Raw genomic sequence first — 15,418 nt, 5'->3', positions numbered from 1 at the left:
ACCGCCGTGAACTCGGAGTAAGACTCCGGCGGTCCCACGTGTTGGATCTCGCCCGCCGGCTCCGTCCGCCGAGCCAGATCCTCTGCTTCCACCCCCCACCCGACCCACGCTTCCTCTTGCGGTATAACTTCTCCCGCGGTGTGGGTGGGGGGAGGGTGGTTACCTTCCCATGCAGTGCGGCGGCCCCGAGCATCCACTTCCCCGCGACCGCATGGTCAAGTGGGGGCAGGGGCGGCCAGTTACAGATCTGCCGCATTAGTTCCGTCTATGGCAGGCACATGTGCTGTAGCTTGGACTGGGACTCAGCTATGACTTGGGCGCATTGTACCCTCAGGCTGTCCTGGCTTTGTGCCCCATGTGGCTGGCAGGTTAGGCTACTGGGAACCATAGTGGATGATATAGATCACAGGCATGCTATATAGAGCTGTGCACAACCCCCCAAGGGTTACAGGCACAACTTGCAGTGTTACCACTTATACTCATTCCCCCCCCCCCTTTTTTGTTTGTTCAGATGATTGCTTGCAGTGCTCTGTTTTATCATATTGACCAATGGAGCACCTCTTGTGAGGTAACTCAGTTGGTGAGTTCCCTGACTACAGGTGTACTCAATATGCAAGTTCACTATTTACAGAGTGTCAGGCACTATTTAACTGAAGTGCGTTATCTACAGTTACACAATGGAATGCTAGGTACAGTCACACAGAAGAATGCTATCTACAGTTACACAGAAGAATGCTATGTACAATTACACAGAAGAATGCTATGTACAGTTACACAGAAGAAGGCTATGTACAGTTACACAGTAATATACTATGTACAGTTACACAGAAGAATGCTATATACAGTTAAACAGAATAATGTTATGTACAGTTACACAGAAGAATGTTATGTACTGTTACACAGAAGAGTGTTATGTACACATACACAGAATAATGTATGTACAGTTACATAGAAGAATGTACGTACAGTTACACGGAAGAGTGTTATGTACAGTTACACAGAAGAGCGTTGGGTACGGTTACACAGAAGAACGTATTGTATGTTTACACAGAAGGATGTTATGTATGACTACACAGAAGAGTGTTATGTACAGTTACAGAGAAGAAGGTTACGTACCGTTACACAGAAGAGTGTTAATTACAGTTACAAAGAAGTGTGTTATGTGTTATTAATCTGTGTTATGTACATCTTATCTAAAGAGCGAAAGGTACATTTTATTGAAAGAATGGAATGCGCAGTTCCTCACTTGTACATCTCTGAAGGTCCAAACTTGTCTGTGCCCCAGGACTTGGCCGGCTTTGTCCGTGCCTTACTGATTGGCCTGCTCTGCCTGTGCCCCATTGATTGGCCTTCTTTGTCTGTGCCCCATTGATTGGCCTGCTTTGTCTGTGCCCCATTGATCTGGCCTGTGCTGTCTGTGCCAGAATGTCTGCATGCCAAGCCTACTGCCACATACTCACGCTTGTGCATTGCATGCGCTGCCCAACTTGCCTTGGTCACTATATGGGGTGCTGCCCCTATCTTCCTGCTGGTGACACTTGTCCTCTATACTCCTTGAGGTCGCTTTGCCTGGGACCGCTGCACAGGAGAACCCTTATCCGGGTTAACAGCGCAGACAATTACTACTATGGCAGTGACCACCTCCGTGGAATTAGGCTTCAGCCAGGGTCCTCCCTTAAGCTTATCAGGAGCGTAAAATGGCAGGCGACTTGAATGAGTCAGACTCTCCTAGAGGAGAGCAGGTAAGGGCACATGAGCGCTACTGGAAGTGTTAAGGCCCTGAACCAGGCTCCCGGAAAGATAAGACTCCGAGGAGCGGCTAACCCCTCTGCAATTGGCCAGACGGCCCTGCCTATATGGCGCGGGGGAGGCGATGACCACTGGACGCGGCAGTGAGCACCTTCTTAAAAAGGCAGACGACTTGAAGGAGTCAGACTCTCCGAGTGGAGAGCAGGCAAGGGCGCATAAGCACTACGGGTAGGGTGAAGGCCCGGAACCAGATGCCCGGAAAGATTAGACTCTGGAGAAGTGTCTAGCCCTGATACAATTGGCCTTGATGACCAGACGACACTGCCTATGTGGCGCAGGGGTGAAGGTCCCTGTAACCCCCCCCCCCACCACCATGGCCGCCCTAGCAGAATGGCAGGCGGATCGGTTCCCCTCGGAGGGAGAGGACGATGTGGGTGTGGATTATGGAAAAGTACAATAAAAGCACACAGAGAGGATAGAGAGTGAAAAAACCCTCTACCACTCCGTGAGACAGTAGTGCAGTGCTATATAATAAAATAAACTCACCCTATTCGAGTTAGTTGGGTAGTTCGACTAGGTCACATATATTTACATGTAAAAAAACAAATAAAGACTGTATAGTGCAGAGTTGTTTCAACCAGTGGGTAGAATTAAATGTAAAATCACAAACTCACATGCTTATGAGCCTTTTTAGAAATAGGCTCTAAACTCCTCAGCAAGTATGTTTTAGCCTATTTCTAAAAAGGCTCATAAGCATGTGAGTTTGTTATTTTACATTTAATTCTACCCACTGGTTGAAACAACTCTGCACTATACAGTCTTTATTTGTTTTTTTACATGTAAATATATGTGACCTAGTCGAACTACCCAACTAATTTGAATAGGGTGAGTTTATTTTATTATATAGCGCTGCACTACAGTCTCACGGAGTGGTAGAGGGTTTTTTCACTCTCTATCCTCTCTGTGTGCTTTTATTGTACTTTTCCAAAATAGTGGGTGATTTTTGGAGCACCCATAAAGTGTACAAGCTGCTACCATTGAAAAATCACTATATTAATAAGCGCCTATAACTCACACATTTGTTTCTTCTATATCCTAGTGGGTGTGGATTATGATGACGGCCTCTAGTGGCAACATTAGATGTAGAAAAAGGTCCACTACAGGGGCCCTGACGACCGTGGAAGAAGAGGTCTTCTCGTGGATCACCTTAAACGAACCCCTGTTTGACCCTCAATCCATTGCTCACCTGATTTCTTTGGAATGGCCTCTGCCCGATCACCTAGCACCATCGGTGCGTTTCTGGGCCCGTAGACCGCTGGCTTGAGAAGCCCGCAGGATAATTCGAGCGGTATACCCAGCCAGGCTCCTGAACAAAGTAGCCGCAAACCCAGACTTAGACCCCGTTTGGGCACTGCTTTTTTGCTGGTTAAGCACCTGCAATGCCTATACTATTAAGTCCGCACTGGCAAGCCGATTGTTCTCCGCTACACGAGTGAGTTGTGCTAGCGGAACTTACGAGGAAGTACAAGATGTGTCCTTTTTTACATGGAAATACTTGACGGAGGCTTATCTCAGCGCCAACCCGTACCTTTTATAGGGGATTGGACCCTTGATCCGGAATTTCACACTTGCCTCCACTTTTGGATGACATCCCAGACGGGGCCCCGAGTCTGGGGTGGCAGACGACCCTATCCTAAATGCAATTTAGACCGCTGGAGGTGCTTGGGATAAAGGGATCTGAGCCCCTTGAAGTCCCAGCACGAGTCTACGATTGAACGTATATTCATTAGTTACTTTGAATTAGACGTGGCCCTTAAGAAACTTCTAGGGACCGCGGGGCCCAGTTCTGGTAAGGTGGCCTCTATTTTCTCCCTGGTGAGATAGGTATCTTGTGCATCAGTCATTTGGGCGACAATACAACCTGGTTGGCAGGAATTGAGGACATTCAGGAATACCAGAACTATCTGAAGAGATCTTTCTCATTTTCCACGCGTTGGGACCCGGACGCGACTCTTCATCGATATAGGGCATCTTGCTGTACAGTCTACCTGGACGGGCTTGCCGAACCCCCTGCGAGGTACCTCCCAGACCTGAAAGGTCATACGCTCCCTGCGTTTTCCCTTGTTCGAGTCCCTGGATTTTGTTTTCAACCAGGGAAATATCAACCTCCTCTACATCTCAAGGAGTGGAGTCCTGGAGGGCGGATTGGACGCAATGGGGTGCCTCCTACGCTCTCCTCTGCCCGAGTTCTCGTACATTTGGAATAGTTTTCTCTGGGAGGACCCGGCGTCAAGACTTTAGTCCACGGAGGAGGACCCATCAGGCCCCGACCAGTTCGGCTGGATGACGGACCCGTTTGCTCAGCGATGGACGCTTCCCTCCAGGAGTCTTCGACACGAGACGCGGACGAGTCTCTTCCGTTTGTTTGGTCTTAGGACCTTTCTACAGGTGCCTCGGTCTGCTGGTACTTTGGAATTATGATCTCCGCTTCGGCAGAGTCGAACCTAGTTCCTGGATTCCCTGGACCCTTGCTCATTTGATCTCGGGGAATTTCCTGGTGGGCCGGTAGACTTGGGGCCGGCAGTGCAGCACCTGAAAAAATATTTTTTCCTCCTCTGAGTTTTGTTTGGGGGCTGGGTCAGATAATTACCGAGGTGGGTGCTAGAGGCTGGTACACAGACAGGTAGCAGCCATCTGCAGCAGGGAGCAGTGAGAGTCTCCCACACATTGCCAGCTCCTCTGCACAGCCAGTCTGGTAGGGTCCAACCCCTGCATTGGAGCTCCGCCCCCAGCCTCAGCCTGGTGAACTTTCACACAGGAAGAGGAAGCATATCATGAAGGAACCTCACACCAAGCTTAGAATCCACACTGCCAGTGACAGGTAATTGTATGAGTGACACTGAAAGAGTTAGAGAGAGAGAGAGTGTGTGTGTATCAGCTAGCTTGTAGTGTGCTTGTGTGTGTATCAGCTAGCTTGTAGTGTGCTTGTGTGTATCAGTGAGCTTGTAGTGTGCTTGTGTGTGTATCAGCTAGCTTGTAGTGTGCTTGTGTGTATCAGTGAGCTTGTAGTGTGCTTGTGTGTGTATCAGCTAGCTTGAAGTGTGCTTGTGTGTGTATCAGCTAGATTGTAGTCTGCTTGAGTGTATCAGTGAGCTTGTAGTGTGCTTGTGTGTGTATCAGCGAGCTTGTAGTAAGCTTGTGTATCAGCGAGCTTGTAGTAAGCTTGTGTGTGTATCAGCGAGCTTGTAGTAAGCTTGTGTGTATCAGTGAGCTTGCAGTGGGCTTGTGTGTGTATCAGTAAGCTTGTGTGTATCAATGAGCTTGTAGTGTGCTTTTGTGTATGAACTAGCTTGTAGTAAGCCTGTGTTTGTCAGTGAGTTTGTAGTGTGCGTGTGTATCAGTGAGCTTGCCTGTAATAAGCTTGTGTGTGTTAGTAAGTTTGACTGTTGTGAGCTTGTGTATGGGGCAGGGAGCTTGTGTGTGTTGGTGTGCTTGTCTGTAGTGAGCTTGTGTATGTCAGTGAGCTTTCCTGTAGTAAGCTTGTGTGGGTCAGAGAGCTTCTGTGTCTCAGTGAGCTTGTGTGGGTCATAGCACTTCTGTGTTTGTCATTAGCGAGCTTGTGTTGGTCAGAGAGGTTGTGTGTGTCGTGAGCTTGTCTGTAGTTGGGTTGTGTTTGTCTCTAGTGTGCTTGAGTGAATGTCAGTGAACGTAAGCTTGTCTGTAGTGAGCTTGTACATGGGTCAGAGAGCATTTGTGTGTATCGGTGAGCTTGTCTGTAGTGAGCTTGTTTGTGTCAGTGAGCTTTTCTGTAGTCAGTGTGTGTGTGTGCCATTGAACTAGTGTGATTTTTTAATATAGAGCATCCTTTTAATATATATATTTTCTGAAATGAAATAATTGACACACTGATGCCGATATGCTGATATCGGCATGGAGTATTTCCCTGCTTAAAGAATTGTCCCCAAGCAGAGCCAGTCACAACGGACAGGGGGCGTCCTGGAGGGTGGCGGTTATAGCACTGTAACACCCATGGATCATCTGGAGCGAGGGACAAAAGTCTTCCAAAGTACATACATATAAACAATACAAGCATACAATGTGACACAATGAATTAGAGGGCTGGAATAATTTTTTTCCAGGGCTGCTTTCTGTTCCCAGTCCGGCCCTGATTGTGAGACTTTGGTCTGCATGGTGACCCTGATGTAGTTGGGTCTGGTACGGATTTCCTAATTTTGCTACCGCTTTTACAGGGTTCGGGTATTGTTCGGCCACTTTATTACCAGGGACTGCCATATTAATTAGATTAGGTAGCGCGTACGACTGTTGTCGGCGGGCCTCGCTCTGCTTAGAATTCCCTTTACAATTCCTGAGGTTGGGTATTCATCTCCCCAGGGGGTACACACATTTTTGTCATGCTCTTATGGTGGGTTCTGTCGGGTTTTGCCCATTCACTGATTCTGGATTTATTTCCGTTATTATACCTTGTTTTTCTTTCAGATGGGTTCGGCGGTTCGGACCTTAGTTGTCTATCAGCCTTAGTCGGACCCGAAGGTCATATTCTTACTTTGGTAGCGCTTCCACCTTTAGGCGGTGTTCAATGTAACCGTTTGTTTAAATGGTTCTTCCCTTTTTCTCGCCCTTCGTGTACCGCTTGGTTGTGGTTGGCATTGGCGGGGCGTATAGGTTTTTTGGGTTCACTTCAGTCCGTAACACTGCGACTTCAGGTACTGACATGGTGGGCATTTTTCTCCAAGACATCGTACGCTTTCCTGCCGGTTACGAGGAGCTATCTTCGCAGAGTTTAGGTTGGATCGGCGGATTGTGTTTCTTTGGTCTTTGCTGTCCGAGCGTTAAAACAGCAAATATGAAGCCTCCTGTCATGCTATAAAATTGTAGATTATACTAGCTTTAGTGTAACTATAATCTTAATTTTATTAATAATAGGAGGTAAATATTTCCCTCCCAGTTTCTCCCTCCCCTTGTTGTTTGTTGGTTTGAAGGACTTGTTGTTTATTCACCTGGTCTCCTGGGCTAGGTTGGTTATCTGGGGGAGTTGGGGTTTATCTGGGATATGGTACCGTCATTTTTTTATGATGGAGATTCAGGTTTTTTCACTATCTGGGATATTATACTGCCAGTATTTACGATGGGGATTCATGTTTTCTCAGTATATTTCATTCGCTAATCAGTGTTTTCGACTCTGTTTATCTCGTTTCAGTTTAATGGTTTGGCTACAGTTCTTAGATCCGACTACTCTACAGGATAAAGGTCAAGGCTTCACCACCGGTTCATCGTTATGTTATGTTTGTTTCTCCTGTTATTGTATTTGTGGTGTATTGTTTATGTACTTTATTTGTCGCAGCGTGAAAGGGGAAATAGTTAGTTGGGGGAAGCCTTTTATAGATTCCTGATTTTTTTGTCTCTGGGGTTTTTATCTCTATGTTAATGTGCTGCTGTGGAGTTCTAGTAAAGAGAGACTTAAGCAAATATTCGCCTCCTGTCATTAATAAAATTAAGATTATAGTTACACTAAAGCTAGTATAATCTACAATTACAGACACTCTCTTAGGTGCCTCCTTATATATATATAACTAAACTAGGGTTCTTCGTTATGTACTGTCTTTGTGCCCCACTGTTTATCCATCTTTACTATTTATAGTTACTAGTGCATCTATTCATTGTATTGATGGATTTCAATACAAGACTTCTATGGTTGCTTATTACATGCGATTACCACTTAGTGACCTAAGCCTTGCTGTAGACATCCCAGTTTAACCAGTGACTCCCCATTCTTTTTAACTGTATTAAGTAGTCTAGATCTTGACTATTTAATTCACATCACTTTTTTGTTGGGGGGCACTTGGTGTGTTTTGTATGTTACTGATTCTCTGTTACTAATAAAGTTATTATTTGCAATTACCTTTGAATGTTCTAACATTGGAGGTAATATTGGTGAGTTTAGGATCCTTTTTCAGGCTCTGACCCTCATTCGTTTGGTTTATTTCTGCTATTTGCTCTAGGTTAAGCCCTCTTTTACCTCCTCAACCCATTTTTAGCACCAGAGTAGGTTTTTCCTATATCTGGAAATATTCTTTATTTATTCTAATGACATACAACTTAACTGGACAATCGACTTGCTTAACCCCTTTTAAGAGCCATTATATAGCAGACAAGTGACATGAACTTAGAGCTTCTTACTTTATACAATATATATACATACTGTATATATATTTGTGCAAGAGAAAGTGAAACAGTAACCTCTGACCCCTGCCTAACTACCATACCTCTAGGGCCTGAAACAAATGAAATCTATATAGCTAGACACAATACCAATAATTATAACAGAACTGTGGATAACAGGAATAAAACTTTCCATGCTCGAGCAAATGGGGGCCCCTAGCCAAATCTGCTAATCTGGTCATATGACCGTGGGAATGGCATGATGTAGCGTACTGAGGAATGTGGGAACCAAAGTGAGCCTAACCTTCAACCCTTCGTGGATCATTTATGGGAACCTTGGTGCCGGACAACCCTCCCTTCCCCCTCGACAGGATACATGTCTGAACTCATTGGACACAGAAGCTCTATACTGCCATAGATTCTCCGTGCCCGTTAACGCACAACCTCGCAACCGAGTTCATGCAACCATGCACTCCCGCTATGGGCATGTGGAAGATACCGTACAGGTAGCCTCTGTGCCAGTGCCAGCTGGGAAGCCTGTGGCAAGAGGTTTAAGCTTACGGTTTGCACCACGAGATGATCCGAATGACGTCACTGGGGGGTGCCGGTACTGCGTATATCTGCCGACCTAGTGTAGTTTGGGCTATCGGGTCGGTGGTTGCAACTGTAGGAACAGCGAGCTTGCAAGGAGCTTATGAAGCTGAGGCAGACTTGACACCACCATTCTTCCGATACTGGAGATTCGGCTACCAACGTTTTTTGGCGGGAATGGCGGTCTGTAATGCAGCAGATTGTGAAACCAATTACGGTAGGGTAGGGAAGGGGAGAGTCCCTTTTAAAAGGCCATAAACCCCTCCGACAAATTCAGGCCACGCCTTTATATATATATATATATATATATATATATATATATAAATTTCGTTCTTATTTGTACAAAATTGATTGACTGAGAGCAGGGCTGGATTAACATAGGGGCTGATGGAGCTGTAGCTCCAGGCCCAGGCCCATGGAATAGGCCCATTTAATAAAAAGAAAAAAAAAAATATATATATATATATATATATATTTTTTTTTTTTACCTTTTTTTTTTCTCACACTACTCTTGGGTTTGCCACCTGACTGGTATTTTACCAGCACAGCCAATATTTGAGGCTGCCTGGCCATGCCAGCATTACAGTAATACCGGCAATACAAATGCAGATATTTTTCTCAGTATAAATGGAGATTACTCTGCAATATCAGCACCAGCCAGTAGGGGTCACTGTGTATGGAGAGAGGCAGGTATTGGAAATTACAGCATATCCCTCCCTGCCTCTCTCTACTTACTGATCCGTGTGGGGGTAGCTACACACCACAGAGAGTTCAGACAGCAGCTCCCAACCTGAAGACAGACTACAGTTCAGGGAAGTGAAGGATGGGGGGAAAGGCAGCAGGGAAACATGAGGACACCTGGGGACACTGAGACACATGGGGACACTGAGACACATGGGGATACTGTGAGACATAGGGATATTAGGAGACACATTGGGACACGGAGACACTAGGGGCATTGTCTCCATGTCCCCCAGCCAGTTTCCCTAGTATCTCAGTGTTCCCATGGCTACCAGTGTCCCCTAGTCTCCCGGTGTCTGTGTCCCCAAGTCTCCCAGTGTCCACATGTCTCCCAGCCAGTGTCACCATGTCTCCCAGTGTACCTATGTCTCCCAGCCAGTGTCTCAGTGTCCCTATGTCTCTCAGTGTCCCCATGTCTCCCAGTGTCCCCACATTCTTCAGTCTCCCAGTGTACCCATGTCTATGTCCACAAGTGCTCCCAAATGTCTGTGTCCCCATGTCTCCCAGTGTCCACATGTCTCCCAGCCAGTGTCACCATGTCTCCCAGTGTACCTATGTCTCCCAGCCAGTGTCTCAGTGTCCCTATGTCTCTCAGTGTCCCTATGTCTCCCAGTGTCCCCACATTCTTCAGTCTCCCAGTGTACCTATGTCTATGTCCACAAGTGCCCCCATGTCTCCTAGTGTCTCCAAGTGTCTCAGTGTCCCCATGCCTCCCAGCCAGTGTCCCTAGTGTCTCAGTGTCCCCATGTCTCCCAGTGTCCCCTAGTCTCCTAGTGTCTGTGTTCCCATGTCTGTGTCCTTAGTACCTTAGTGTCCCCAAATGTCTCAGTGTCCCCATGTCTCCCAGAGTCTGTGTCCCCATGTCTCCTGTAACAGATATTCCCCTTTCCAAACGCCCAGGCAGCTACTACAAACACCAGTCTCCCGAACTGAAAACACAGGAACACTGGAAATAGCCGAACAGGAAAAACCATACGAAAGGTTTACACTCCTGGCAGTCAGCGTACAATCCAATTCCCCCAATAACGAAATGACATTTCATTTTGAGGGTCAAGCAGAATCTGCAGTTTAATCACACAACCCCTGCTTTTATGGGATTCTCCCATGCAAGGGAGGCACCCACAACAATTACATTAACCAATGCAGTACAAGGTACAACCCACACATATCCTCCCACCACATTATCTGTTAACATAATTAAACTGTGTACAATTTTCCCTGAGTTTTAGATGTACCCCAAAAGCCTAGGATACACCTCTAAAAATCCCCTGATAGCCCAGATCTGGGTGAGCAACATACTCAAAAATCACCCAGATCAGACTAGGGGTTCGGGAGCTATGGAGGTTTAATGTTTTGACCGCACAGTAGCCGAAAACAGTTCCATGAGGTTTGGCCTTGCGGTCGGTCTCTGTTAGTGCTATAAAAAGTCCCGAACGGCTTGCCAACCGTGGGTTTCCTGGTGGTCGTTAGAATCTCCATGTTAGTATTAGTCTTTCTACCGAACGGCGGCTCGTTCGGTAGTTTCGGCACGAATCCACGGAAGTCTGGAGGTCTCAGCGGTGTTTGCCTAGTCGAGTGTCCGATTTTAGTTCCAGACACTTGATGGCAAAACACCGCTGTTCTGGAGTTTAAGATGGCCACCGCCATGTGTTCGTTTGACGTGTCCCCGGGTCTCTCAGTGTCCCTATGTCTCTCAGTGTCTCCTAGTATCCTAGTGACATGGGAAACACAGACATGGAGACACAGGGAGAAATGAGGACACAGACACTCAGAGACTAGGGGACTGGGCGACATGGGGACACTGACACTGTGATACATAGGGTCACTGATGCCAGGCTGGCCTTCCAATTCTTTGGACAGACAATCCCCTTTTTTGGGCATGTTCACCTCTTTTTGCAGTTCTGGTCACGTGATTCGCCCACCCTTTTACATCACCCATTGACTTCCTGCTTCACTGGACACTGCTGTTAGGAGATATGGATTTACTTGAAAGATGAAAGCATAAATAAGAGAGAGATTAGCGTAGATTATGCGTTTTCTTATAGCTGCATCCTTTGAGTTTCCATCCAACACCATCTCCATTAGATACATAAAGCTTGGGAGGTATGACTGTTATGGTTTTTGGTCGATAAGATTCTGGAATTAGACCCCATTATAATTGTAGGCACCAGGCCCACTGGGCCTTTAATCTGCCCCTGACTGAGAGTGCCTGCTGACACTTTCATACAATGAATTCCATGCAATAGGTGGGATTGATGTCAATAGGTTTATTGGAAGAGGAAGCCAAACTGAAGGTGTCTGGAGGACCCAGGTAAGTGACACACTTTGCAAAAATGATTTAACTACTTACTATGGGGTGGCATATTTCTGGTGCTTAGGCTGCCATGTTAATATTCTCCCCTGTCTTCTTCCCCCATTGCAATCCCGAGCTAGTAATTAAGCACAGTACTGAGCTAATCAGTATGTTTCTGTCCATATTACAGCATTTAGGCAGCTTTTACTCAGCACTATGCTCTAAACTAACACACAGCTTTTTTGAACGAGTGTGTCATCAATGTACTGTATATCCTTATGTCACTCTGTATCTGTGTGTGAGTGTGTATAAAAAAATAACAGTGTATCTATTACACACATGTATATGTGCGTGTGTGTGTGTGTCAAGGGTTTGTCCGAGAATGTGTATTTACGTGAATTCCTAAAAATATCTATGTGCATCTATTCTTTTGGGAGCATGGATGTAAATGTGTGTCTCTGTGATTGTGTATCTGTGTGTGTCTTTGAGTATGCTTTTCTAAGAGTATGTGTCTGTAACCTTCCAGTGATTTTGTATGATGTCTTAAAGGACAGCTGTCACCTCAACACTAGTTATTAATATAATGGTCCTTTCATTAAGTTTTGAAAGGAAATGGATTATTTGTTAAATTACATTTATGACAGGATCTTTCAGCCATATACAATACACTTTGGGTCGGACAGTATTTGAAAACCCATTATTAGTCTCTATGGTCTTCCCTGCTTCACACCATGCACAGAAACAGGGGAGACTATAGAGACCAACTGTTGGTTTCCAAACACTGTCTGACCCAAGGTGTATTGTATATGGTTGCAGGAATTTGTCATATACTAAAGGCAGAAAGTTTCTCTCATTTTTTACATATGCCTTATTAAATAAATATATTTCCTTTCAATATTTGATCAATGGATTATTATATTAAAAAAAAATAGTTTTGAGATGACAGTTCTCCTTTAAGAATTCAGAATTTAGCCCTTTATGGACTATTTTAAGGCTAAATGATGAAAATCCAGCATTATTTTTTTCGTTCTGTACATACTCCTATTAACATAATTGGATAATAGGATAATTCATGGATGGGGGGGGGGGGGGGGGGGGGGGTACATAAGGCAGGACTTAAGGAAGTATGGGAAACTTGTCTCATCTCCATTTCGGAGTAAAAACTCCAAACCACTATTTGAATGTTATTTTTCCAGAGAAACAAAATAATTATGCTGGTAGGTGATTCATTGAAAGTTTTTGCATTTTTGAGGTTGCTGGAAGCTACAGATATTTTTTACTTTGTAAGAAAAACAGAGACAGAGGCATTTTATTACAGGTTTAAATGGATACAATAAATTAACAAACCTAACCCTTTTCCAGTTCCTTTGAATCCATTAGGGTTTATTCACTAAATACCAGATTCTAGTCAACTGAAAGCCAAACTGCAAAAATTAGGAGAAGAGTGTTGACTTGGAAAAAAACAAATCTACAATCGTCCAAAGTCTCAGCTTGGCTATTTTATTTGACATTATGTTTTTTAGTCCATTGCTATTTTGTAAATAATGTATTTTAAACCCCCTGAAAGTCTGTTTGTTATGGCTTTTACTGACCTGTACATTTCAGGAGAAAACGTGAACACTTTGGAAAAAGTGAGTTAAATTTGCCACAGGACAAGAACAAGACAAGAACTAGTCCCACATAGTAGCCCTATAAAATAAACCAAACTGACATGGATAGCCCATCCTTATTATTAATTATTATTATTATTATCATTGTTTATAACGCATCAAAAGATTCTGCAACGCTGTGAAATAGGTTAACTAACAAACAAATAGTTGTAACAAGAGGAGCTGGAGGTACAGGAAGAGAAGGTGCTGACGACCTTGCTCAAACTACCTTTATATTAACAGAAAAACATGCTGATTGCTCAACAGTGATAGTCTTGAGGGTAAGCTACTTAGCCGAGAAAGTGCATGATGATCTTCCAATGATTTCTGAATTACACCAAATAAACGTGGATACAAATTAAAAAAGTATCCAGACACAGAAAAAGAAACAAGCAAACCAGAAATAACTAACTAATCAAAATGAGAACCTCTAACATCCTGGAAGAGATGGCTGGCAGGAAGCACGCTATTCTCTCACACTATTGTGGAAGTGAGTAAATGTTATGGTTTATACAATGTAATATATATGTAGAACAGTGGGATATATGAGATAACATGCAAAATTTTATGAATAAGATAGAATAAAAGCTAGACATTTGTGTCTAAGCTCATGACAAGACCACCCAGTTGCTGTTTAAACATCTGTACAGACTGTGATATAATTTATCTTGATTCCAAGGCTCAAGCTTATAGGTGTCATATAATGATATCCTATATTAAAATTGGCTAACTTGGAATTAGGAAATGCTTGATGCTTGAACAACACTTAAGACCATATATGTCTAAGTTCCGGGAGCAGAGAGCCCCCACATAAGATGTCTCTACTCTAATCTTTTTGTTCTCTCTTACCTTGAAACGTATTTGTTATGTGTACATGACGCTCATCCCTATGTCTAATCTGTACTCCCTTGCTATTACTGTTCTAAGAGTATTTGCACGTAAGCACTTACTTTTTAATGTATAAAACCCAGCTGATGAATAAAACGTCAGAGGCTTATTTTGAATACCAACAGGTGTCTGGTGTCTAATTCTCGCTTCTCCAAGTGCACTTGTAACAACAATTTGGGCTTCCTCTGAATATAACAAAGATCATTATTTGCATCCACAACAATTTGGTGCCAAAACCCGGGATCAGACGAATCCAGTTCATCCGGACCCAGAAGGGTTGGCTCGGAGCCCAGACGGTTAATCAGCTGCAGCGGGTAAGAAAAAGCTTTCATTTTTCTACCTATAAATGATTTTGACTCTCTGGTGCTCTTTGAGACCCCTGTCCGGGTGGGTAAGGATTTTAAAAACGTCTGATCTAAAGAACTTGTTTTCTCTGGTATTATGGTTATTTTCAGGTGGAGGTTGTGTTATGTCTTGTGAAAGGAATCTTGAGATAGTGGATTATAACTGTGGGTTGTAAGTTAGTTTTATTGTTTGCCTTGTCATTTGTTTTATAATTTGAGTTAGAATCCTCCAAGGGCAGATCTTCTGATCTGTGTTTAGAAGACAGAACTGTGAAAATTCCACTGCATTGGTCATAAGTGTTTTAAATACACTGTTATTGTACAGTTTGTCTTGTGTAAGGACGTAATTAACCCTTACAAGTTTTAAGATGGGTAGCTCTAAAAGTACCCAAGGGGGATTTACGGCTTTGACTATTGTCAAGCATCACAAAGGACAAGGAGCAGTTAAGAATGTTAAGAGGTTACTTAAGAAAGCTGGCATGCCCTCAGAGGGCACTCTAAACCCACATATATTGAGTGAATTTATGGCAAATTACAGAGGTTGGTTAGAAGATAATAATTTAGTAGAAGTTGCACAAAAATGGCATGATACTGCTGTTGAATTAACTAAATGTGGTTGTAGAGAAACCACCAGGAAAGGTGTACCATATTATCAATGTTTTGGACCTCTAGGGTCCCAGAGTAGGCAGGATCCTGGGAAAAATCTTGTAAACCCACCCCTTTACCAGGATAATGCAGGGACTCCTTTGGTCCCTAAAGGCCAGGCGATTTCCCTTTTACGGAGATCAAAACCTCTCTTTCCAGTAATATTACGCAGTGGGACTTCATATGGTGTCATTAGAGCAGGAAGATAGTCCAGACGTAAAGGAACCCCTAGTCACCCCAGTGGGGCCATTAGCTCCACAATTTTCTACTCCAATGATACCCAAAGTTGAGAGCGTATACCATGAGAACAGTCAGCCGAGCTCAAGTATCCAATACTG

Source organism: Pelobates fuscus, chromosome 7, assembly GCF_036172605.1.
Source record: "Pelobates fuscus isolate aPelFus1 chromosome 7, aPelFus1.pri, whole genome shotgun sequence".
Lineage (NCBI taxonomy): Eukaryota > Metazoa > Chordata > Amphibia > Anura > Pelobatidae > Pelobates > Pelobates fuscus.
Note: the sequence above shows the minus strand (reverse complement) of the source record.